The sequence below is a fragment of the Psammomys obesus genome, unplaced genomic scaffold (genome assembly GCF_907164565.1).
Source record: "Psammomys obesus unplaced genomic scaffold, mPsaObe1.curated_primary_1811, whole genome shotgun sequence".
Taxonomy (NCBI): Eukaryota; Metazoa; Chordata; class Mammalia; order Rodentia; family Muridae; genus Psammomys; species Psammomys obesus.
This window is the reverse complement of record NW_026596147.1, coordinates 7,102,916-7,128,802: the sequence shown is the minus strand read 5'-3', so window position 1 is coordinate 7,128,802 and position 25,887 is coordinate 7,102,916. Positions and strand designations below refer to the sequence as shown.

The 25,887-nt window shown below is 46.4% G+C and overlaps 1 protein-coding gene across 2 annotated transcripts in view; it reads right to left on the bottom strand.

Annotated features, from left to right (window-relative positions):
• The window catches only part of Acsl1 (acyl-CoA synthetase long chain family member 1), a 65,356-nt gene extending 47,772 nt beyond the window's left edge, over positions 1 to 17,584 (bottom strand). Inside the window, exon 1 of one of the 2 annotated variants that reach the window (XM_055593657.1) lies at positions 17,406 to 17,584. The gene's annotated coding sequence lies outside the window, so the exon portion shown is untranslated. The remainder of the gene's footprint in view (positions 1 to 17,405) is intronic. The other variant, XM_055593655.1, reaches the window with a different exon arrangement.
• Between the last annotated feature and the right edge of the window lie 8,303 nt (positions 17,585 to 25,887).

Genomic DNA, 25,887 nt, shown 5'->3' with positions numbered 1-25,887 from the left:
ACAGGCAAGCAGAACACCATAAGCTCAGCAAAGAACATGAACAAAAGATGCCTCTGGGTACCTGTAGATAAGAACAGGTAACAAGGGAGAACAATGAAAACTGGATGGCATCACTGTCAAAACCCAGAAATGCTGGGACCTTCTGCCCAAGCTTGAACAGCATCGCCATTTAACTACATTCACTTAGTGCTTCGGGGAATCTTTCACATCCTGCATCTCGTTGGTACATCAAGGAAAACCAGAGCCAGAAACAGAAGCTTCTCTGACGTGCCTGTCAGAGCAAGACACTAAGCTGATCCTAAACCCAGTTTACATGAACGGCTCTTCCTCTTGGCTGTCCCCTGACCTGGGAACATATACAGTTAACTGCACATAACTCCAAGTCCCCTTCAGCCTGCTCCAAGCAAGGAACTAAGAGAATAGCACAGAAGGGTCCTTCCGGTAGGAATACTGCTTGGTGTTATGAGCTACCCAAGTCTGAGACTCATTCGAACTCATTTGTCTTACATAAATGCTACCATTGATCCTGTCTCCCTGGCCTCTGCACATGTGGATTCGGTGCCCACTGCACACAAAGGTTCACCTCCTACCACTGTTTGCATTATTTATAAAAGCTCGGAGCCAGAGGTGACCCACAAGGGCACCGTTCTCCCTAAGGACACGAGGGTGGATACACACACACTCACCTGCAATTCTGCAAAGGAAAATCCATTTACTTACAGTAGCATTGTATTCTCTCCTTGTGATCTAGATGTTTCAGAAGTCCCTCCAGCTTCCATCCAGCCAAGTAACAACAGTTTGATGGAATGCTCCACTAGGAATGCAGACCTCAAACAAACCCACACAGATTGCACACTTGCCCGACAGCAGCAAATTGAGAAGTCCTGACATCTTTCCTTAATGCAGCAAGCCAAGCTGGCATGGTGCTGCCATTCCCTGCCCCACCTCCTCCCCTGACACAAGAAGCTATTTACAAGGCTAAAAGTGCCCCCTTTGTCCTGTTCTGGTTGGGCAGAGCTCAGGCCCCAGGAGCAACAAGAGAGTGGCAGCTCGGCCATTTGCTGCTCTTTCATTCTGCCACTCCAGAGTCACTGGAGCCGTGCTCCTTAACCCGGGCTGGCAAACCACCTAAAGCTAGATTAGTTTAAGCCATAGCCTAGGAACCCAAGAATAGTGGAGCTGTCCCCTAGAGAGAAGGAAGTGCTGAGTATCAAACAGGCGGGGGTCCCCAGGTAGAGGGGAGGCAGGGGCTGCTGACCAAATCCTAGCCCACGGGAATCTCCAGCATGCTCACTTCCTGTGGCCCATCTCATTATCCCAGAGGACTACTTGGGTGACTCTAGGATACTCTGCCAAAGATACAAGTGGCTGCATAGAGGATCCATCATGTCACCCACCACTCTAGGGATTTTCCTCTCAACTAAGTATAAAACCGTAGACTAACGGGGTCTTCATTTTATTTAAAGTGACTGATCCCGTGGGTTACTATGTTAATTTCCGTGAAGATTTTTAAAGGAGAAACAAAGCAGAGATATCTTGTTTTTAAAAACTTGTGGAACTTTATGAAATACCGGAGTCAAGCTGAGGACTTCTGTACTCAGGCTTCTTGCCCATCCCTCCTAAAGTTCTCAGAGGAAGAACTGAACACACAACACGTTTAAAATCAAATACAACGTGGCACCATTTCTAACCAGTAAGAGTAAGGCCATAATAGTGGCTACAGGTTGCCACTATCATAAATGCAACACCCCCATCAGACTATCCCAAATACAGTATGTCAACTTGAAGAAATAATTTTTATGGACTCATGTGGGATGCTCAAATATCTGTTCATAATAATTTCCATATTCATTGAATTCATATATAGAAAGTCAAATGACAAACTCAATTACTTTGGAAATACTGCTTCGGCTTGCATATCTATCTGTCTATCTACTTACATATTTATCTATCTATCTATCTATCTATCTATCTATCTATCTATCTATCTACCTACCTACCTACCTACCTACCTATCTATCTATCAGACAGGATCTCTCTCTACAGCCCAGGCTGGCCTTAATTCTCCTGTCTCAGCCTTCCTAGCAGAGTTCTGGGACTTCAGAAGTATACCACCATGCCTGGCTCTGAGACACCTTTCAGACCACCTTTTCAGGCTCTACAGTTTTCTGTAATCTATCTTTACATTTTTCTCTTTCACTTAACTTACTTAAGTTGGATCAGTTTTGAAAACGTATATACATGTATCACTAAAAACAACATACCCATTCTATTATAGGACACATTTAATTATGGACCCACAGGTTTCTCTGGGTAGCCTTGGTTGTCCTGGACCCACTCTGTAGACCAGGCTGGCCTTGAACTCACAGCAATCTGTCTGCCTCTGCCCCCCTTAGTGATGGAATTGCAGGTGTGTGCCACTGTGCCCAGCTCCGTGGTTGCTTTTTAAAGTGGTTTTCAAAAGCTTCTTAGAACAATTTAACATTTGCCTCTGGAAGGTCAAACACCAAGAAATAATTACCTATCTATTTTTCTTTGCTTTCTAAAATGCCCATGGGTTATTCTACAAGGACCTGAGACTGGGCTGAAGAGAGGTGTTCCTAGACCAGCTGCTTGCTCTAAAATGATGCTGCTCAAAGTGGCTGACAGCACACCGCGTGACAGGAGAACACTGCTGGCACCTGTAATACAAAAACTGACTAAGGGCGAGGACAGGGCAGCCAGTCCTGACGAGACCTGATAGGCTGGGGTCAGGGGGAAGGGGAGGATGACCTCCCCTATCAGTGGACCTGGAGAGGGGCAGGGAGGAGATGAGGGAGGGAGGGTGGGTTTGGAAGGGAGTGAGGAAGGGAACTATAGCTGGGGTACAAAGTGAATAAACTGAAATTTTAATTAAATTAAAAAAAAACTGAATAAAGGACTGGAGAAAAACCTCTCCTTGGAGCAGTGCAGTGCCAGAATTATTTTAGAGAAAGGACAAATTGAGAAAAACTAGACTGGGAACTGAGATTTGGAATACAAACACAAGACAGAGGGCATAACAAGGCAGCACTACAATAGACAGCAGCAAGGACCTTAAGGGAGCTGCATGGTGAAAGTACAAGCTGGCCCTTAAGAGGTAGGCACAGACACAGGACAGCAAGAAGCAACTTCCTTCTTAGGTCTAACACTATTGATAAATAAGCCTGGAACAAACTAACAAAGTCAGACTGGATAGGAGAGGGGAAGGAAGGTATTTGGGGAAAGTTGAGTCGAATTTTTTGTTTTGTTTTTCGAGACTGGGTTTCTCTGTGTAGCCCTGGCTGTCCTAGAACTAGCTCTGTAGACCAGGCTGGCCTTGACCTCACAGAGATCTGCCTGACTCCACCTCCTGAGTGCTAGGATAAAAGGCATGCGCCACCACCGCCCAGCGAGACGTGATCTTTTCTAACGTTTGTTTATTTGTGTGCATGTTACATGGGCACCATGTTCAGCCTGGAGCCCCCAAAGGCCAGAAGAGGGTGTTAGATACACTAGAATTGGAGTCAGAGTTGTGAGCCATCATGTGGGTGCTGGCAACCACATCCGGGTCCTCTGGAAGGGCAGCCAGTGCTCTTAACCATTGAGCCATCTCTCCACGCTTTAGCTCCAATGTTCTTAAGAGTAGGTGTCAGCTGAGTACTTTGACTATGGCCTGGACTATGCAGTTACACACACGACTAAATGTGATCTTCACATGGCCTTCTCATTACTGGATGAGGTGGTTTTCCATCCATACAAAGAACAGGACATTACTGCTCCTGTTCCACTCAGGAAAGGATTAAGTAGTCAAAAGCCAGTCGGATGTCAAAGTTTATGGACCTTGAGCAGTCAAGTGCTGCCACCCAGGCAAGGGGACTCGAGTCCAGGCAGGGGTGGGAGGCCATGCTGCTAATGACAAAAAGCCTCAATACATGACGCTTTTAAAAGGCAGTATCCGAACCCAAATGCCCACCACCAGAGGAATGAATAAGCAGGCTGAGGTATATATAGGCATATATATATATATATATATATATACACACACACACACACACACACATATACACAACAGATCAGCATTCAGCTTTTCAAAGAAAAATCAGGAAAGCACCACAGCACAGGTAATATGAATGAACATCAGGCTAAGTGAAATAAGGCAAAGGGAAGGGCAAATATGATCTTATCTACATGAGGCACACAGAATCAGCAAATTCACGGACAGAAAGTAGAACAGAGGTTACCAGGGGCTGGGGACAGGGGAGGGAGATATGAGAGGCGTTGCCCAATAGCTGCAGAGGTTTTGTTAGGGTGATGAAAACTGTGAGGCCGGACAGTGGTGACACTTACACAATTCATTTAGTGCCATTGGGCAACCATACACTTTAAAATAGTTCAAGTGTAATTTTCACATTAGATGTGCTTTACTGGAAAAAAAAATTCCAAACAATTTATAAAAAGCAGAGACTTGGTAAATAACTGGCAATAAAAGATAAAGAATTGGGAGAGCACGGGGCTAGAGAGATGGCTCAGCGGCTAAGAGTGCTGATTGTTCTTCCAGAGAAACTGGGTTCAATTCCTAGCACTGACGTGGCAGCTGACAACTGTCTAACTCCAAGATCTGACAGCCGCACACAGACATACTTGCAGGCAAAACTCCAATGTACATAAAATAAAAATAAATAAATTAAAAAAAAAAAAAAAACAGAATTGGAGAGCTAAGTTTTAGGGCCTGGGAGAATGAATGGTGGGAACATTGATAATAACTGGAATTTGAGACCCAACTTTCCAGGTCCCCAAAGTCTTACCTCCTCCACAGCCAAGGTCAAAGGTTTTGGGGTGGTCACAGTTCTCTGGAGAGGTTCCCCTGCTGGATCTCTAACCCCGCACAGCCACAGGAACAGGCTTCACAGTCTAATGCTGCCTCAGGTCCTTAACTGAGCATACGACCTACCCTTTACATGCCCTCCCAGCCTTTCCTAAAGAAAATCCTCCCCTAGTCTGTGGCTGCTCTGCCTCTCCCTCCTTCACTGTCTGAGACCTGTCTGATGATGTGCAACCCTACTGGGCAGGCCACATGCCACTTTCTCTCACAAGTTCTTACAGGACCTCCTCGCTGGCTGATAAGCAGCAGCTCGTCCTCTGGCTGAGCCCTGGGGTCACCTTCTTTGTGGCCTCGGTGAGGTTCTTAGTGTTTCCTACTAGACACTCCTGGTCTGTGGCCCTCAGGAACTACTCAGGAGTGCCTTCTGTCTCCTCCTGCCCTGGTGCTTAATACAGTGCCCAGACCAGAGGAGCACTTAATGTTTGACTAAAGAGGGGGTGACCCTCTGGGAGTCTCACTATTGCTTTACTGCAGTAAAACAAAAACAAAACAAAAAAATCACTGGAAGAGACGTGTTCACACCAGTGACTCCAAAGAGGAAAGAGAGATCCGGGGTGTTCTTAAATTTCAGCACTCCTCCTTGTTCTCCCAGTAGCAGAGGAAACTCCATGGCCAGGTGTTTTGCAGTGGCTGGGAGGACAATGACTTAAAAGTCTGTGTAAAAGTTTTCTCTTGCCCAGTCCCCATGACGCTTTATGTTTTTCTAAGCAATTCACTTCCTGAGAAGTTTGTCAACACGAAGGAAAACAGCCCTCAGGTATTTAGGGATGTGACTCCTCATCATGTGACTCTGTCATTTGCTCAGAGTCCATGAGCAAATGACAGAACGGAGGGCTCCCTGTGTGCCACATTGGTGGGGGTGGGGGGGTTGTTCTATGATGAAACAGAATCCTGCAAACCAGAGAAACACACTGGGCTTCTCAGCCTGGGGCTGGAGCAACAGAGGACTCTGATGAGGACAGCTGGGTGGGTGGCTGAGATGTACGGGAAGCTGGCTATGGGGCCTGTTCAGCATTCCCCAGAGCATATGATATGCACAGACTCAACACAGAACAGAGCTCTCAGTCCCCTCCCTTTCCACACAGACACAGAAGATCTATGTGTGTGGAGATTCCCAGGTCCTGTGAAGCCCTTTATGTGGGACAGCAAGGTTAAGCTTGAGTCAGGTGTATTCAAGAACTTTTTCTGCGAACAGCACCCCTAAGCGAAGCAAGATTACTTCATTTGCCCTCAAATATTGATATAGTATGTATATAATGTGTGACAAAGTGCGGAGAGACCCTTTCCTCAGTGATGGAACCACTGATCAGGAGCTCACGCTCCTGTAAAGAACCATGCATCCCTGTAGACAGCACTCACGGAGATCACTGGGTCAGGGAAAGGCAGATGGGAAGGTAGAAGAGGGGCTAGGTGGGAGGCGGGAGGGAGTTAGTGGGAGTGAGAAGGAGATGAAAGAAGGCAGGAGGGGTGGGTGACCATGACTGCAACATATTATACACATGTATGACAATATCACAATGAAACTCATTATATATAATTATATACACAGGCTAATAAGATATTAAAGTATTAATTGAGTTAACACTGCTCCATTTCGGTACAGAGGTCATAACAAAGCCTTACTGACAAAGGCTCAGGAAGGACATGAACTTGTAACCCAACTCTTCTTAAGGAAGCAAGAGAGAAGGGTCTCCTAGAGCTTAAAGGTCTCATCATCTACTGCATCTGATAGGGCAGGTTATGTCAGGTGATACCTGAACCAGGGTGAGTCCTAATTATGTCTACAAAACTGGAGGTTGAAGAGAATGACAGCACTGTGTCGGGGCGTTGGGCAACACAAGTAGAGCCTGTTACGGTAGCAGGTTAAGGAGGAAATAAAATTCCTCTTGCAACTAAAACAACCCACAAGAATAGACCTCCCATCCAGTTGTCACAGCCAGGGTTGGAGCCCCGCTGAGCAGGAAGGCTTCTTCCTTGAGGGCCTGCAGATATGTTTGAGAGGGGGCCCAATTTTTCAGATCCCCTCAGGTGTTTTGTCCACAGCACATATCTTCCAGCAGTGACTATGGAATTACACAGCAGAGAAACAGGGAAAGAATCCTGGACTCAGGTATAAACGGTCCCATTCCAAGTACCGGCTGTGTCCAGATGAGCTGCACAGTCATGAGCAGGACTTCTGCCTGTGTGAGCCTCAGAGGCACAAAGATGGGGAAGCGGGTGAGAACAGTGGGAAATCACTTCCCTTTGTGTTAAGAGAGCCATGTTGGCCCCTCCAAGAAAAAAAGATGGTGGAGTCACCTTGTCATCAAGACCAAATCAACAGGATTCCACCTACCCCTTGAAATTCCAGGTAGAGGTAGAAGAGGAAAACATTAAAAACCACCATTCTGAGCTGCAGAGATGGTTCAGTGGTTAAAAGCATGTACTTTTCCTACAGAAAACCTGGGTTCTGTTCGAAGCACCAGTGTTGGGCAGCTTACAACCATCTGAAGCTCCAGCACCAGGAGGACCCAAGGCCTCTGCCCTCTGTGGACATTGGCAGTCACCTGCACATACATACAGATACAAACAAACACACACAGACACACCTACACAGACACGCAGGCACAAACAGACCACACAACTTAAAAATAAATCATAAAAGCCAATCAGGTCTATGGTAGTAGACCTGTAAACGGTTTTATTATTTTATTATGCTTTACGTTGGGCTCCGCCCCTCCCCCCAGCTTTTTAACTGTGGTGAATGCATAACATAAAATTTGCCATATCAACCACTAACTATATTTTCAATAAACAAGATATAACTGGGTTCAGGTTGGCTAATGTTCTTTTGTATTTATGTATTTTCCACCTGCTCCACAAAGGATTTAGAGTGGTAACCTGCCCTTATTAAGGAATGACAGATGGGCTGTAAACCTCTCAGAAAACACTTCTAAGCCTTCACTGTGTGTCCTGAGCTGGGGCCTGGTGCAGGCCCTCACAAGCCCTGGGAGCAACCTCCACAGAAGTGTTCCTTCAGAGAGGACCTCACTGTAAACCAAACAACCCTCTCAACATTGTAAGGACATAAAACTTCCCATTAGCCCTTTGCAAACAGAAGGTCATAGCCAGGAGGATGAAACCCTAGCAGTGCTTTCTCCACCTTCCACAAGTTCAGGAGAACAATGGAGGCAAACACACCCCCAGCACACAAGGCAGCTGGGAAGGGCCTCCAGGAGGAAGAATGTGGTAGGGCCATGTTGCTGCAAGCATCCAGGGGGCAGAGAACACTCTACCTATGAGCTGGAGGCCACCAGAGGGCTGAGTAGAGGCCAAGGTGGAACTGGGCCAAATCTCAGCAGTCAAAGACAGGTGGGGGTAGGGAGACACCCATGAAAGCCAGGCCATATGGAGAGCAAGGAGGCAGGCAGGAAGCCTGCCGGAGGCAGTTAGGGGCAGGTTAGGAACTGGCAGCCTCAGTTCAGGAGACTGTCTCCTGGGTCATTATACCTGTCAGCAGGCTATGGAAGAGCTGCTGGAGGTTCCACTTCACCCCAGAGTGCTTAGTTTCCACAGTCAGCCGTGTCCTTGCCGGTCAGTATGAAAGAGAGAACAGACTCAGGCCTTGTCCTCAAGGAGCCCACAGGGCCCAGTGACTCAGAGGTCGCAGCTATCAAATAGCAGTGACCTGGATAAGAAGGCTCAGGAGGGCACAGGTTGGGTAGGGTTACTTACACCTCTCAAAATAGAATAAGGCTTCAGAGTAACTGTCCACTAGAGAAATGGCCTGGCCCAACAAAGTGTGAGTCTCAGACTGCATACAATCACAGACTCCCCCCAAGCCAGCGAAGACCAGTCGCTCACATGGTTAGAGAAGTTCCCCTTAGGCTTACCAGACCTCAACAGGTAATTTAAAAAGCAGAAACCAATAGAATCTTCAGAATGTTTTTAAGCCGCGAGGCTCCTCGAGATTGAATGGTACCTTTAAAGAACATAGGCCCCTATGTCCTTGTGGACAGTGGTGGAATTAGAGAAAGCAACAGGTGAAGCAGAGGACAGGTTAAACAAGATTTTGCTCATTGTATAGGGAGGCATGAGAGGTATCCATGACACCACGGGACACTAGCTAAGATTACACAGAGTTCAGGTAACCATAAGAAGAGGTGGCTCGCTTAGGGAAGCTAGAAACAAAACAAATGTAAGTTACAGAAGACTGCAAAACAATGACCTACCATAGAAAGCACAGGAAAAAAGACAAGAATAAATGCCAAGTTTGGTTGTTATCTGCCTGCCATAAAGTTACTTTAGTTTGGGGCTCTTTTCAGTCCCATTATATTTAGTTTAAATGCTTGTTACAAAAGTCCCCAAGTCTATTCAACACACCACACAGTACAATAAAATTACCATATACTCTTTGCCTTTCAGTCAGCTTCCATCGAAGCAACAGTTTTGCTATTATTGTTTTATTATGCACTCTCTCTCTCTCTCTCTCTCTCTCTCTCTCTCTCAAAGGATTTTAAAGCAAATTCCACACATCCTGTCACTCAGGAGACACTCTGAGTTGTCAACAGTTCTCTGCCTCTATAGGTTAAAAAATTATTTGTGGGGTGGCAGCAAGCCTAACCTGCCAATGGCCCAAAAATCTAAACAAAGGTAGCCAAGTTAAATGTTGACTCGAAGCAGCCAATCCAGCACAATATTTAATTTCCATGCAAGACACAGGTCCATGGGCTCAGTTGGCAAATATTCATTTTCTACCTACGATGTCCCAAGCTGGCCCTAGCCTCAGGAGACACGGTTTTAAACCAGAGAGAAAACAAAGGGCTTGTCTAATCAAACTGAAAAGTCTGCAGAACAAAATCAAAACACACTGTCTTTTACCAACTCGCCTGAAGTCAGACACACTTTCTAACTTGGATCAGAACCTAGTTTCCGAGAGTAGCTCCAGTTTATATCCACCCCCCTCTGATAAAAAGTCACCTTTTTTAAAGTGGCCCTCAAAGGTCTACTGCCATGCCCAAAGCAGAAAAGGAGACAATTTCCTGTTCTCTATACGTCTAACACATCGTCTAACACATCCCAACTGGTGACGAATAAATGCACTGTAATAAGTACATGCTTTCATTCATATCCTCTAAAATGTTTTATAGCCATGAGACAAATACGGATTTAAAGAAAGATTATATATATATACTAGTTCTAATATTTCCAGTCTTGCATTCTAATATGTGGCCCAGCTGCCTCCCAACCAAGAGTGACTGTAACTACCCTCAGTCTCCAGAGAGCCTTCAGCAGCCTCCCTGGCACCTGCCTGGCGAGGCTCACCTGTTCCCTCGGATGCTGGCCATGTGTGGGGACATCAGTCTTGGTCTGGGACTCCTATAGCTTTAGCCCCTACCTCTAATGGGTAAGTATCCTTACCTTCCTTACACTCTGCAATCCCGAATTCATCTCCAACTCATGTCAAGAAAGAACAGCAGATTGGCCCTGTCTTCAGAGGGTAAGCCAGGCCTCAGGACTGTTCGGCTACACCCTCTGGCTTTTAGATCTGGCCTCTACGGGTTGCCTGGCTGGACTGGTGACACGTAAGGTCCCTGTCAGCTCCACATGCTAGAATGCTTCACAGCTTGCCTGAAGTGCGATGTGGGTAACTGTCGCACAGAGGAGGCAGAGGCCTACTTGACCAGTATAAGTCCTGGCATGGAAACAAGGCACACCTTTAAAGCAGGAATACCAGGTAAGTGACGACTCTGCTACAGTTATGTAAGATTATCTAGAATTCGACACTAATCTCCTTCCCACATCCTGAGAAACCCAGAACCACCTGTTTCTCATCCTCACCGAACAACAGGAACTACTACTGAGCTGTATTCTTAAGCCCAAAGTTCACCTCCGTGAGGCACTCATTTTGGTCCACAAATTTTTCAGCGCCTTGATCTTAACTGCTAACATCTAGCTTAGCAGGGTAGGTAATATATATTATCATCAGGGGACATTATCTTTATGTCTCCCAATCATCAAGACATCAGGAAGGGTTGACTAGGGGTAAGGCACTCTATCAAATGCTGGGAGACAGCGGGCCAAGGCCACATTATAGAAGGAAGCCCCAACAGACAAGCTTGGGGCCTGACAGCGGAGAGCCCTGACCATTTCTGCTCAGGAAGGATTTGATCGGAGCTTCGCTTCAGGAAGAGCAGCTCTCCCCTTCCTCCCAGCACACACCCCCTTTTCATTTTAACTAAGAGCCTTCCTGTCTATGTGGAGGTGCAGACTCTAGCCTCAGCTGGTGGTACAAAGAATCGAAGCAAGGAGCAAGTGTCCACCGGTGACACTGTTCAGAGAGTACGTGAGAAGATGCAGACTCTGCCCACTGTCTGGGTTTGGGGACACAAGTCAAGGACAATAGCTAGTTTCAGTCCCTCTTCGGATCAGTCCAGGGCCCAGCAGCATTTCTGAAAATGTGGAAATGACTAGGTCTCCTTCTTGCCGAGAGCTCACGGTATGGTTGAAGTGCTCATATGAGGAAGATAGACATACACACATACTAAGACACATGCAAGTCAGAGGCAGGGATGCTAACCAAAATATTAAATGACCAGTGGGAAAGATTTCAGTTTCAGAATTAGCGGTTGAGACTTTGGGGATGGCAACCATTTTTTAACTGGTGTAGATGTACCTCAACGCTTTGGCCACCGGTTTGGTTACAGGTGCTTCCTAGCTGAGGGTCAGAGGACCCTCAATGTATGAGAGATCTGAAAAGGGAGAGTCACATGAGGAAGAATAGCTCTGAGCAGCAACTCTCCAAGGAAAGAAGTTGAGAAAATGATCAGCATTCTAGAAGGGCCCATGTAGACACAGACACACAGGGCCTTAGAGGCCTGTGCCTCTTTCTAGGATACAGGCTAGCAGCTCACGTATCCGTACAGCTCACAGAGTGTCGGGGTGCATGGATCCTTCAGCCCCATGCCCCCAGGGTCTTGTCCTGATGTCCCAATTCATGGGACCCTGAGACGGGCAGGGAAAATAGCGTACTAGAGCCAAGTGTAAAAGCCCTTGAAAGACTAAACTAAAGACAGACTTGGGACCCTGATGGTTTCTTCCTTCAAGTTCTACTTCAGAAAAAAAAGCTATCCTCTTCTTTCGTAACCATGATCACCCTCTCCCCTTTTTTCTTCATTTTTGAGATGGGGTCTCATCTTTAGCCCAGGCTAACCTGAAACTTACCCAGCCTGACCTCCAATTCTTGACTCTCCTCACTCAGCCTCCCAATACTTGGGATTACAGGTGCTACCATGCCTGGATTTGTTTTTTTGTTTGGTTTTTAGTTTTCCTTTTGAATAAGAGGTCTGCTGTCTAACCTGGAGATCACAGACTGTGAACTTACATACTAAGAATACAAGGAAGAAACAGGTGCGCGCTGGGAAGTGTTGGACGGAGAGATTACAATTAAGCAGAAGCCTGCCGACTGCCTGAGTCTCAGGACATTAAGTCAAGGACAACAACAGTAGAGGCCAGCCATTCCTCGAATGGGCCCAGGGCCCGGGAACAAATTCTGTGGTGTGTGTGTGTGTGTGTGTGTGTGTGTGTGTGTGTGTGTGTGTACTGGCCAGAGGGGAAGGCACGTTGTGTAACCTTGACTGAGTCATACTCTCTCCCTGCACCACAGCTACTGGATCAGTGAGATGAGGGAGCTGGGCTGCTTCAGAGGTTGGGGTTTATCTGAAGGGACTCTGAAATGCCAAGAGGTAGAAATGACAGTGCGTGGATCCCCCCCCTCCCGTGCTCGCCCACCTTCACCTACAGTGACCCTGTTATATTTAGCCCATGGCTTCCAGTTCTGCAGTTTGGCCGGGAAGACAACGCGGTCACAATCACTGGGCAATGCCACAGGACCTACAAGCTCTGAATCCAGAGGACTCCATTCTCCGGTCTCTTAGATGTTTTCAACATTACCCCTAGACCACGTGTTGCAGCGAGGCCAGTCTCCTACTGGCGTGCTTGCCTCCACCATCTGCACTATGCTAGGGCCCTGTTCCCTCCTCTGGCCTCCTCAACATTTAATGCACTGATCACGCGCCCTGACTGTGCTCCAGGCTTCCAAGGCCTAGTCCAAAGGCAGATGGGGACTTTTACTTTTTAAATCTCTAAAAGTCATGGCTGTGCAGTAAATGATCTCTATCACACACTGAACTATGATGAACCAAGCTGCTATCTCTCGGAACTCAGGTGTTATGAGGAGAAAATTCACTACTGACTGCAAATGATAGAAAAAGTCAATGACTGACTGGCTTTGTTACTAGATGAACAGAACTTTCCAGGCCTGAGAAACCTAGGTCCTGAGGGATAGAAGAGAAAAAGAAGCACTCTAGAGTACAGGCCCCAAAGCCAGTAGGCCTAGGCTCAAATCCTGCCTGAGGCAAGTTAATCTCTAAAGCTCATAGAAGTAGTTCTTCAACCTGTGGGTCTTGACTCCTTTCAGGGTAGAATGACCCTTTTGCAGAGGTCACCTCAGACCCTCAGAAACCACAGATATTTACATTACAATTCACAACAGAAGCAACATTACATTTACGAAGCAGCCATGAAAATGCTTTATGGTTGGGGGGTCACCCCAGTATGAGGGGCTGTATGAAAGGGTCACAGCATTAGGCAGGTTGAGAACCACTGTCATAGAGCCTAAAAAACAGGATCTGCCTCACAAGGCTGCTGGGGGACTACCATATGTGAAGCACCAAGAACGTAACCTATTGGCTAGTATTGTCGCCATTCCTGCCCCAAACTGAAGCCCAAAGGGACAATCCAGTCCTGCTGCAGCTTTTTTTTTTTTTTTTTTTTTTTTTTAATTCTGCCTAATCAGTGGTGTTCTGACCTCGTGGCTACAGGCACTTCTTCAACAAACCCAAGTGGAAAGTGCCAGTTTCTACAGCAGCCAAAACTCTGCAAATGGGTAGATAATACATTTATCAGAAGTCGCACCTGAAATGGGGAGATGCTCTAGAAGGCAAACCACACTTTTTTTGATGCCCTAACTTCTTTCCATTTATCTTTCCAAACCACAAAATCTTCTTTCAACAGCTTTTCACTAAAATACATGAATCCAAAAGTCCATTAAAACCAATTCATTAATAATTTTCAACTAAGTTATAAAATCATAAGAGTTTTTTAAAAAAGCTTTCTTTTAAACACGTGTATGTTTAATTAAAGAAGAGAGCTTGGTAAACTGCTCTGAAATAAACAACAAAAAGGGAGTAATGAAAAAAATTAAAAGTAATCATCTTCAAAACTCATTTAAAAAATGTTAACCAATCTGGGGGAAAGATCACTATGTAACAGAAATGATTAAAAATGAATAGTCAGTCTGGAGAGATGGCTCAGCAGTTAAGAGCATTGGTTGCTTTCCCAGAGAACCTGAGTTTGATTCCCAGCATCCACAAGGCAGCCCCCAACCATCTGTAATTACAGTTCCTGGGGATCCAAAGCCCTTTTCTAGACTCGGCATGCATATGGTGCACAGACGTACATGCAGGCAGAATATCCACTAACATAAAAGAAAAATAAAGGTTATGTTGAAAAAAAATGAATTGTCAAAATGTTCAACTTAAAATGACAACATGCACCTTAAAATTATTTAAGTTTTACTATGGAAAAAGTAAAAATACACTTTGACTTAGATATTTGGGCAGCTTTCACATTTTTACTTAAAACTTAAAGACTAGCAAACAATCCATAAAGAAAACTAACCCGGGCTCCTATGTGAATTCAGCCACTGGTTTTGAAATCTCAGACAGGATATAGGATATAGCTGTTCTCCAGCAGCCCCTCCTATCCTGAGGGAGTACAGCCTTCATGCACCTCCAGGTTAAAGTGGCATCCCTCCTACCCAGGCAAAGAACAAGAACAGGACCACTGTATGGCAACCCCAACCTCTCCTCCCCTTGATTCCTCAAAGATTACGACTGACTGAATACAACTGTGTCTAACAGTTAAGAATAATAAACATCAGGGAGGACAAGGTGGAAAAATTAACATAACTTATTCATGTGACTTCTCTTTCCCTTGTCCACATTACCCATCACCCTTGGACCTACACAAACTAACATTTCTTAGGAGTTGACATTCAGCATTTTATAAAGATGTGAATCTCAGAGTACCATCTCAAACACTGATAAAACTGCCTCTACTTTCTAGGTTGTCCAAGTTCAGCTAGTACTTTAGGGCTTGCTTTTCTTTCAAGTTCTCTGAAGCCCCTCAAAGTACCAAGATGTTTGAAACCTAAAGCAAGAATCACAGCAACTTCGGAATCAGCTCTGTGCACTGGCAGCCACCCTCCAGGCAATAATGCCAGAGGTGCATTATAACTAACCAATAGTTAGTATTTGTCTAACTACTAATTTGGACTGAAGACCTTCACCTTGAAGATTCAGGCTCCTTGATCTATCTGGGCTGAACAGTCAGGTTTAAAGAGGTTTCAGGAAACTCACAGCTGTGAGCTGCCTCTTTCTCCTCTCTTTCTTTCCTTTCTTTCTTCTTTCTTTTTCTTTCTTTCTTGTTTTTCAAGACAGGGTTTCTCTGTGTAGCCTTGGCTTTCCTGGACTCACTTTGTAGACGAGGTTGGCCTCGAACTCATAGAGATTCACCTGCCTCTGCCTTCCCGTACAACATTTCTAATGGTGAAACTCACACAGAATTTAGTCATAAGAGACAGTGCCTGCAAAGGAGCAATGGGTAAGCTTACCCAACAAATGAAACAGCTTAGAACCAAATGAGTCTCTGCAATGACTGAGTATGAATGTCTAAAAATTACTGTAGGTATCCTACAGTCTAAGAACAACAGCAGCAGAAACACCACATGGAGAAAGACAAAATCTCTATAATGTGAATGACAAAACCACCTGATCTTTCTGGGGTGGGGGTGGGGGGAAGCCCTACTCTAAGCACAGAAACACACCACACTAGATTAAAAAAAACAAAAAAAAAATAGATCAACACATCAAAACTAAAGATGTACTGTAGACATTCGAGCTGGCTGGCATTTGATTATTCCACACTTAACTCAGAAACCTAGAGGTAGCTGAAAAGTCCCTGTATGGTATAAACAGATAACCTGTCTCTACCTGTGTTTGTCACCTGCCATGTGTTAAATGTCAAAACTTGCAAGGCCCAGAGATTTCAGTCAGGCTGCAATAATAATAAACGGATAAAATATAAATAACAAAGACAGGAAGGAAATATTGGGGAAATGCTTATAGTCGAGGGTGGGGAGGTTTTTCTGTTTTTTCTGCCTTTTTTTTTTTAGTTTTGTCTGTTTACAGTAAATTTAGAAAAGGTGAGTGAATACGGTGTGCTGCTTTTATTTATTTTTTCCTTGCCTAGTCATGTAATTTTAGCTTATCGAGACATTTTCATCTCAAGGCTGACCTTTCACAAAAGAACCAGCCTCACACCAGAAAAGGGATTTCTCAGTTCAACTACAAGAAAGAACATCTCCGCAGGATCTGGTGATCTGGTTGTGTTTGTTTTCTGCTTTTATCACACCACACCGGAGTTGCTCCAAACCGATGGTTCCTTTTAGCTCCGAGGTCTTAACCCTGCCCTGCCCGCTGCAGACCATCAGGTCAAACTTCGGTGGACTAAAAGGCTAGTCATTTTCATTGGGATACACCACAGGTTGCGTTTTTAACCGTGCACGAGAAACAATCAAATGTCAAGTCCTAAAGGAATGAGTACAGATGGATACTCACGTTCTAAGATGAAGCTTAATGGCCATTTTTTTTTTTTTTTTTTACCTAGGCTCCGTCACCATGAGCTTGAGTGGAGTGGAAAGATGGTCTGCAAACCCTGGCATAATAGACTGCTTAGATGGAGCTTCTTTCTCTAGATTCTAATCCACGTGTTCTTTCCCCTAACAGCAATCGCTGTCTACGCCTTAGGGTGATAAACACCATTTTTGCTCCCTAATTAAAAAAAAAAAAAAACTTAAAAGCCAGATTGCCTTAAATCAATGACTCCATCACCACTGCGTGCTGTGGCTGTGGGCGCTCCTCTTGGAGACACCGCGAGAATTTCTACTTATGACATCGGGCTCGGAGCGCTGCCTCTGACCCTCCTCGGCTCGGCGCAGGGGCGCGTCACAGAGCCGCACCAGGACAGTCGGTCTCCACGCGCGCCCGGAGCGCGCCTCACCATCCCTGCCTCCGGGGCACGGAGATGCGGTGGCGGCGACAGCGGGGTCCCCGGCGGGCAGGACCACCTCCGGGCACCCGAGGCGAGGCCGGCAGGTCCCCGGCGCCGCGGGGCGCGTCCGGACTCCGCGGTGCACCAGCCCCGCGCGCGCACGGCCCGCGGGGAGCCCTAGCCCCGGCACCGGAAGCGGCGGCGGCCCGGGCGGCCCCGGAGCCTCCCGGAGCCCAGGGCAACGAGGCCGCGGAGCCCAGGCCGGAAAAGCGGAACGTCCCGCAGAGTCGCGGGGCGGCTGTCTTGAGTGTCGGGCCCGGCTCGGGGCGCCTCGGCCGACACGCGGCCCCCCCGCGGCCGGCGCACTCACCTCCTCCGCCGCCCCGGCCGCTCCGCAGGCGGCTGTCACCGCAGTCCACGAGCTGCCCCGCGCCGGGTCGCGATGCTATTTAAGGAGTCGCGGCGGCGGCTGCTCTCTCGGCTGCGCCACCGGCGTTGCAGCAGCAGGGCCGGGCGGCTGGTGGTGCGCGTGCCGCGCTGCGCCGCCCCGCCCGCAGGCCCCTCCCCCGCCCCATCTTCCAGGGCGCCCGCTCCCCCTCGCCAGCTCCGCCCCTCCCGCCGCACCGGTCGAGCTTGGCCCGCCCCCTCACGCCCGCCGCTCCCCTCGGGCCCCGCCCCCTCGGCGCCGTTCCCGCCTCTCAAGCCCCGCCCCGTGTGGCCTGATCCACCGCCTCAGACCCGCCGCTCCCCTCAGGTCCCGCCCACCAGCTCCCTCACTTTCCTTTGGGCCCCGCCTCCTTGCCGGTTCGCTCCGCCCCTCAAAACTCGGGTCTTCCCCTTCAGGCCCCGCCCAGTCCAGTCAACCCCGCCCCTCCCTCTAAGGCCGCAGGGTAGGCGTGGCCTTTTTTGAGGTCCAAGAGCGCGCTGGGCTGTCAGCAAGCAAAAGCCACTACAATCAGGCAAACTGCCCTCTAGTTTCACAACGAATCTGAGGAAGGGCAAAGGGTAAATCTGTATCTCGATTCCAGAGTCTCCTGAACCCTGATACTGTGATGCTTTGGAGTATTGTAGGTGCCCTTTAGCTCCTCCGTCCTCAACACTGCTCAGCTGACTTCTTGGCATGGCCTCTCTGCTTTGAGGGACCATGGTGGCTGAAGACTTCCCATCTTTCTTTACCACCGATATCCACGACCCCCTTTAATCCAGTTACACCACGGTCCTTACCCCAAGGTTTCGCCACAATGCTTGGCTAGGAAGACTGGACTTCCGCAATGTCCTGGCCCTGACACATCTCTGGACAACCCAGGCCCCGGGGGTCGTTAGAGTGTCAAGCAGACTGGACGTTGCTCAAGGACGATGTCCACCTGCCAATTTCCAAAGGCTTGTCTGCCCCGCTCAGCCTTGGCCCTGTGGACTTGACAGATCCCTTGAGATTTGGCGTCCAAAGGCCAATGCAAGGCCAGCAAGATGGCTCACTGGGTAAAAGGCACATCCATGTCGCCAGGGCTGATGATCTGAGTGCGATCCTCAATGTGCGGAATTGCGGGTTGTGAGTACTGCTTCCGTGTGTGCCCTCCTCCGATTAAATGTAATAAAAAATTTATACTCCAAAGCTCTAAGATAACCTTTGAGAAGATCAAACACTAGAATGGACACTGCTGGTCAGTGTCCAGAACTGGTCAGTGTGGCTAAATTGAGATGCACATCATGCTAACATTTTGAAGAAAACAGGTCAGCACAACTGTTGACAGGTTCAGCTGCTCAGTGCTTGAGGCCAGTCCTCCAGCTGACAGCTGTAGGTGGAAGGTTTGCTACTATTGCTTTGCACCTGAGGGACAATGACTGTCACAGTACTTCTAACAGCAGATCACATGTACCAGAGGACACTGCTAATAAACTCTGCGCGATGCCCGTCGTAACCCGATGAGGCGGTCCCACCATTGCTCCTCTTTTGTAGAAGAGAAACCGGAAGGATGGTCAGGTGCTAGAAAGGTCAAGACGTGTCTTGGAACTCAAGATCATCTGCTTCCAGAACACGGGCTCCACAACCATGGGGCCTACATTCTTGGGAGATAACATTCCTTCCCTCTAGTCACAAGCACGCTCAAGTTGACTCAGCAGGTAATAAGTTCTTTGGGTGTCTCTGGCCTTCCTCCTGGGGAGTGCAAGGCTCCCTGTACAATACTGGTGAGAGGCCACCCACACACCAACAGCCTCTGTAGCAGCCATTTTCAACCTGTAGGTCATGACCCCTTTTGGGGGGGGTGTGAAATGACCCTTTAACCGGGGTCGCCTAAGACCATCAGAAAACACATATTTAGATTACAGTTCATGGCAGTAGCAAAGTTACAGTTATGAAGTAGCAATGGAAATAATTTTATGGTTTAGGGGTCACCACGACATGAACTGTATTAAGGGGTTGCAGAATTAGGAAAGCTGAGAAGCACTGGTCTATGGCAACCATGCCTTCTAGGTCCTTAAGATTTGTATCTTCCAGGTCTACACTCTCCTGTTTAAAAGGAGGAAAAATATACTCCCCATTCATTTCCAGTTGGCTGATCCCTGGCTTTTCTCTTTGAGTCTCTCTCTCCACCCACGATTTTACCCAGTTCTTATTCTCTCCTTTTATTTCCTGTTAACATAAATTAACCCATGTATTGCAGGCTAGGTAAATCTCAAACATAAGCACCACGGTGCTAGATGCCAAAGGCTTGTCTCTTCATCTTGGTCTTGCCTCAGAAGAAGAAAGCATCCTGGGCATACTGGCTGATTTCAATTTTCTTCACCATCTCCCAAAGGGAAGCACCATAGCAGTACCCACATTTCCCAACAATCTTGACCTTCTTGGTGCGTTTAGCCATGTCCCTGGAACCTAAGCCCACTCCCTTTCCTCATTATCGAACTCCTCAGGCATTTTCTAGGTTCTGTAGTCATACAAATACTGGAAACTAAGTGGTTTCAACAACAGAAATGTGTAGTCTCACAGTTGCAGTGACTAGATTGTACGAAAGTACAACGAGGTCAGCAAGATTTGTTCCCGGGGGGGGGGGGGGGTCTGCAAAGGACGGGCCTGCTCCAGGTCTCTCTTGGGCTTGAAAATGTCTGTCTTTGCTTATTGCCTTTTCCTGCTCTCCATCCCTCCCCGCCTGCTGCACAGTGTCTCTTCATCTATCCATCCTTTCCAGTGTGTGGTCTAAATCTCCTCGTCCCAGTCATTAAGAATTAGTCCAACCTAAGGCTCTAATTTTTAACTTGACAGTCTCCATCAAGATGCCGTTTTAAAAATAATGCCACACTCTGAGGGTCTCCAACATATGAAGGGGGTACCTATGATTACATGTTGGCAGTTGACAGTGGTTCTTTAGCCTCTCTTCTTCCCACCGTAACATTCTTCCCCAACCTAGGTACCTCCTTTTGGGCCCAAACCCTGTGTCTTAGTCAATGTTCTATTGCTGTGAAGAGATGCCACTACCATGAGCAACTTTTATAAAGGAAATCATTTAATTGGGGCTGGCTTACAGGTTCAGGGGTTTAGTCCACTGTCAACATGGCAGGAAGCATGACGTCACACAGGTAGACATGGTGCTGGAGAGGTAGTGGAGAGTTCTACACCCAGGTAGGCAGGCAGCGGGAAGACGGGGAAAACGCTGAGCCTGGCTTGAGCAACTGAAAGCCCAAAGCCCACCCCCAGTGACATCCTTTCCCCAACAATGCCACACTTACTCCAACAAGGCCACACCTCCTAACCCCTGCCAAATAGCACTGCTGTGAGCATCTGGGGGGGCATTCCTATTTAGACCGCCACACCCTGAACGCAGGGGATTTTTGATTTGTAGAGCGACACTATAAAAGAGTCAACTAGCCTCTGTTGCATTTGACCTGATTTTTAAACGTGGCTAAGCCGGGCTATATTCATATCTATATCTGTCTAAAACTAATTGACCAGTCTTCTAGAGAAACTAAGCAAAGCTGAAGTTCTCGGGGAAGGGGGTGCGGAGGGGGAGGCAGGGGAGGGAAGGTCGGTTGGCAGCTTGACAATGGCTTCGTGTCTAAAGTTTAATTATGATCATCAGTTGCAGTGTTGTACCATGGCCTGTCACAAGGCCAGGGGTGGCGCCACCCAGAGTGAGCTAGGCCCTCCCCCATCCATAGCCAATTAAGAAAATGCCTTACAGATGGATCTGATGGGAAACTTTTCTCACCTGAGGTTCCCTTCTTTGGGATAACTCTAGCTTGTGTCAAGTTGACATACACCATTGAGCTACAAAAGTCTTGTTTTTTAGTATGGTCTTCTGAACCATAACCACATTGAGTAATAATAGCAGACGTGCTTTTAATCCAGACCTTGCTATTGTGTGGTTGAAGGAAGGGCTGGCATCAGTGACTGAATAATTTGATGCTTAATCTCTTTTGAGATTAGGGTGAGATTAGGAGTCTGTCCCTGTCCCTCATGAAACTACAAATACCTGGAAAATAGATACCAAATCCTATTGTCTTAGTCAGAGTTACTATTGCTATCATGAAACACCATGACCAAAAGCAAGTTGGGCTTATACTTTCACATTTGTAGTTAATCACTGAAAGAAGTCAGGACAGGAACTCAAACAGAGAGGAACCTGGAGGCAGGAGTTGATGCCGAGGTCATTGAGGGATGCTGCTTATTGGCTTGCTCCCTATGGCTTGCTCAGCTTGTCTTCTGATAGAACTCAATCCCAGGGGCAGCCCCACCCACAACAGGCTGGGCCCTCTCCTATCACTAATTAAGAAAATGCCTCTAGCTTGTGTCAAGTTGATATAAAACTATGTAGCCCTTCCATGAATCCTCCATCTCTGGACTGTGCAGGGAAGTTACATGGTGGGTTCAGAAATAATGCCACGTGACTAGGGATGGGAGAGAGAAAGAGAGAGAGAGACAGAGGTGGTGCAAGTTCTCTTATAAGGTAACACAGAGCATGAGCAGACAGAAGCAGGTGGGTCTCTGTGAGTTCAAGGCCAGCCTGGTCTACAAAGCAAGTCCAGGACAGCCAAGGCTACACAGAGAAAGCTTGTCTTGAAAAATGAAAAAAGGGAAAAAAAAATAGTTGCATGGGGAATCACGCCTTTAAATTCCAGCACTCAGGAGGCAGAGCAGGTGAATAGGAGTTTCAGACCAGTCAAAGCTATATAGTGAAAGCCCTCTCTCAAAACCAAACCAAACCAAATCAAACCAACAAGAAATCAAAACAAACAAAAGTGAATGAGAGAACAAAAATCATGACGATACAAATTTAGAAAGTCTGTATTTTATTTTATTTTATTTTATTATTAATTTTTTTTTAGGCCTCAAGCAGTAGAGAGGGAGGCTAAAAACAAAACAAAACAAAAAAACAAACAAAAACAAACAAGGTTCACATAATTGTACTATAAATTTCACAAAGTTAAGAAAAAGAACCTAAAATTTAAGAAATTCTTTTCCTACCCAAACAGTAAGTTTCTTCTTTGCATATTTATCAGTTTCTTCTTAGGAAGTTTTTAGTGGGTTTTGATTTTTGTTTGTTTGGTTGGTTGGTTGATTGGTTTTTGAGACAGGGTTTCTCTGTGTAGCCTTGACTATCCTGGACTCACTTTGCAGATCAGGCTGGCCTTGAACTCACATAGATCCACTTGCCTCTGCCTCCCTGACAGCTGGGATTAAAGGCTATGAGGTTTACTTTTTAGAACAGTTTCCGGTTTATGAAAAATTGCAGAGTTCTATAAACTCCTCACCCACTTTCCACTATGACTGAGATTTTACAGTACTAGGACACCTTTATTACTATTAGGAAACTAGTCTCAAAATACTAACCTAAAATTTGTCCAGTGGTCAGATTTCCTCAATTTTTACTTATATCCTTCTTTGGTCATAGGATACCATCCAAGACACCATATTAGATGTAGTTGTTATGTCCCTTTGGCCTCTTTCTGGCTGTGACAATCTCTTGGATTTTTGCTGTTGTTTGTTTTTGTTTTGATTTTAAAACATTGTCATAGTATGTAGCCCTGACTGGCCTGAAACCTACTATTTTCTCTATAGATAGGCTGGTCTCAAACTCACAGAGATCCACCTGCATCTGCCTCTCCCGCTCTGAGACTAAAAGGTGTGAGTCACCATGTACGTTGTAATTATTCATGTTTATAATCTTACAACTTTGAACAACACTGGTCTGTTTTATAAAACATTCTGTTGTCATTTCCCTAATGCTCTGCTCATGATTAGACAGTTAACATGCTGAGAGGAAAGCCAACAGTTTCTCTCTAACTCCCAGTATGTGTGTTTGTGTGTGTGTGATCAGACTCATGGTGACTGGGACAAACATGACTTGATGTGATCTACCACTGGGTCATTTTGTAATGCCAGGTTCACGGGACCCTCAGAGACCACCAGGAGACGACTCGATGCAATTGCAAGAGAGCTTTATTACGAGAGCGATTGAACTCGGGACCCAAGTCTCACTGGCGCAGCAGTAGAGAAGTGGGACCCCGAGCTCTGAGTGAACAGGATTTTTAAAGGGAAAGTCTGTGTTCAGGGGGTTTCCATGGCAGCAAGCAGGGGGGCACGAGTCTTGGCATTACAGAATTGGGTAAAGTTTAGCAGGGCAGGGTGACCTTTTCTGAGGCACACAATCACAATGGCTAAGGCATATAATCACAATGGCTATTTTTCTAAACCACATCTGAAACATTGGGGAGAATTTTCCCACCCGATTTCCAACCGATTCCCATTGATTATTGCCAGGGAGTTTGTCTCTATTTCTATGAAGCATTTATTCTGTTATATTTCCTGGAGGCTGATGCTAGGAGAGTTAACTTTGTTTTCTGCCAGGTGTTCATTCTGTGATATTTCCTGGTACCTGAATTCAGTTCCCAGTCAAGATCTTTATTTCAAAATGGAGTTATAATTCAGGCTAACTGAACCTCTTCAATTTCTCCAGTCCTTTATGGAAGGTTTTCTGTTTTTGTTTTTGTTTTTGTTTTTCATTTTATTTTGTGTGAGAGATTGGAGCAGGGGACATGGTGCATGTTTAGAAGTCAGGGGACAAGCTCTGGGAATCATTTCTCTATTTCTACACATGAGTTTCAGGAGTAAACTCAGGCTGTCAGGCTTGGGGTTGTGTGCCCTTATTAGATAAACCATTTTACCAGGTCGGAATTGAGAGTTTTGACTAGATGTGGGTAAGAACCAAATCTTTCATTTTCATCTTAATTGAATGCTGATTGGGAGACCTGTCCATGATATACCTTCCTGTGATGCACATTTCATTCCCTGTTTGTTTTTTACCACATACTTCCAGACATCTTCTGACAGGCTAACTCGGAGGGATGGCCCTTTAACCTCCTGCCAGGATGTTAGATGAGTTGACAGAGTGGGTGGAGTAGTCTCGAAGGCATTTCTGTTAATGCAAATCCCATAAATATAGCCCCTCAAACCCGAAGAAGTGTGTGTGAAACACCAGTTCCCCTTAGCTGGGTTCCCAAAATGACCTCAGCTCCCCAAGGTGGAAGAGACAGTGTTGCCTGTTTGAACTGATAGAAGCCAAATTGTCTTTTGCAAAATTAATCCCAGAAACAATCTGATCACATTGGTAGGGCCTTTCTCTAAGTCTCACAGGGGGCTTCTACCAGTCACCCCCCAAACTAAGCTGTGTGAGCGTCTTAGTTAATCTAATCCAGTAGACAAATATTTCCACTCAAGGAGGTCAGCAAACCCTTGGGGGAAGTGGTTTTATCCCCTTCTAATGTTTGGGTTCCAGGGATCAAAATCAGGCTGGCAGGCTTAGCAGCAAATGGCTTTAGCCACTGAGCCATCTCGCTGGCCCCTCCAGTTGGCAAATCCTCTTGTACCATTTCTGTGTCAGTGTTTGGATTCGCCGGTAGAAGTCTCTTGTCATGGTTTTATAGCTACCAGTAGCTGTCACATGGGCCTTTGTGGCCCTAATCAAGCTGTAGCCCTGCCTTCCTCCACACCCCTTTTGTTTTTTAGTGCACTTGACCCGTGCTCCCCTCGTACTCTGTGTGGAGAGCTGGACAGCAGCTGCTGAGGTAATCACCTCCCTGGCTATCTCTCTTCTCCACCTTGGTCAGAGTCCACCAACCCTCTTGGCCTCCCTTGACGTTCAGGAGTTGCCTTTCTGCCCCCAACACAAAGCAGTCCGTGGGGCTAGGCTTCCCGGCTCTCACCCTCCTCCCCACAGCACTCTACTTTCTTATCTTTAAGTGGAGATTTTGATTAGTCAATGTAAAAAAAAAAAAAAAAAAAAAAAGAGGTAAGTCCTTGATCTTTCCAACCCTTTGCAAGGCCAGTTAAGGGACACATTATAACCTATCCCTACTTTTTTGGCCATTGTTTGTTTGCCATTTCCCTCCCTTGCTAGATGGAACTATGTATGGACTAAGGGGACCAGAGTTTAGTGACAGACTACTTACATTTTCAAAATCTATGGCTTACTTACAGGGTTAAGCAACTCTCAAATCCTTAGTTTGTTTGTTTGGTTTTTGTTTGTTTTTTTTTTTTTTTTTAAATCAGCTAAGTGAATATAAAACTGCATTGCATCAAATCACAATTATAAGAGACACTATTATTCTAGGTAGCCCTGACAAAGAAAAAGAAGTGCTGCTTGTCTGATTTGCCACATAGTATCAGTCAGAAGACACAACTGTATCAGTTAGCCTTTGCTGTGTAACAAATCACACCAAAACTTAAAACAATGCTCATTTATTACTTCCTCTTCCTGTGGGTTAGTTCCTGGGTATATTCAGTTCAAGTGAGTCCTTCCCTGCTCTCTCCTGGGTTTACTCCAGCAGATGCTATAGGCCTCTCTGGGGCTAGCTGTTCT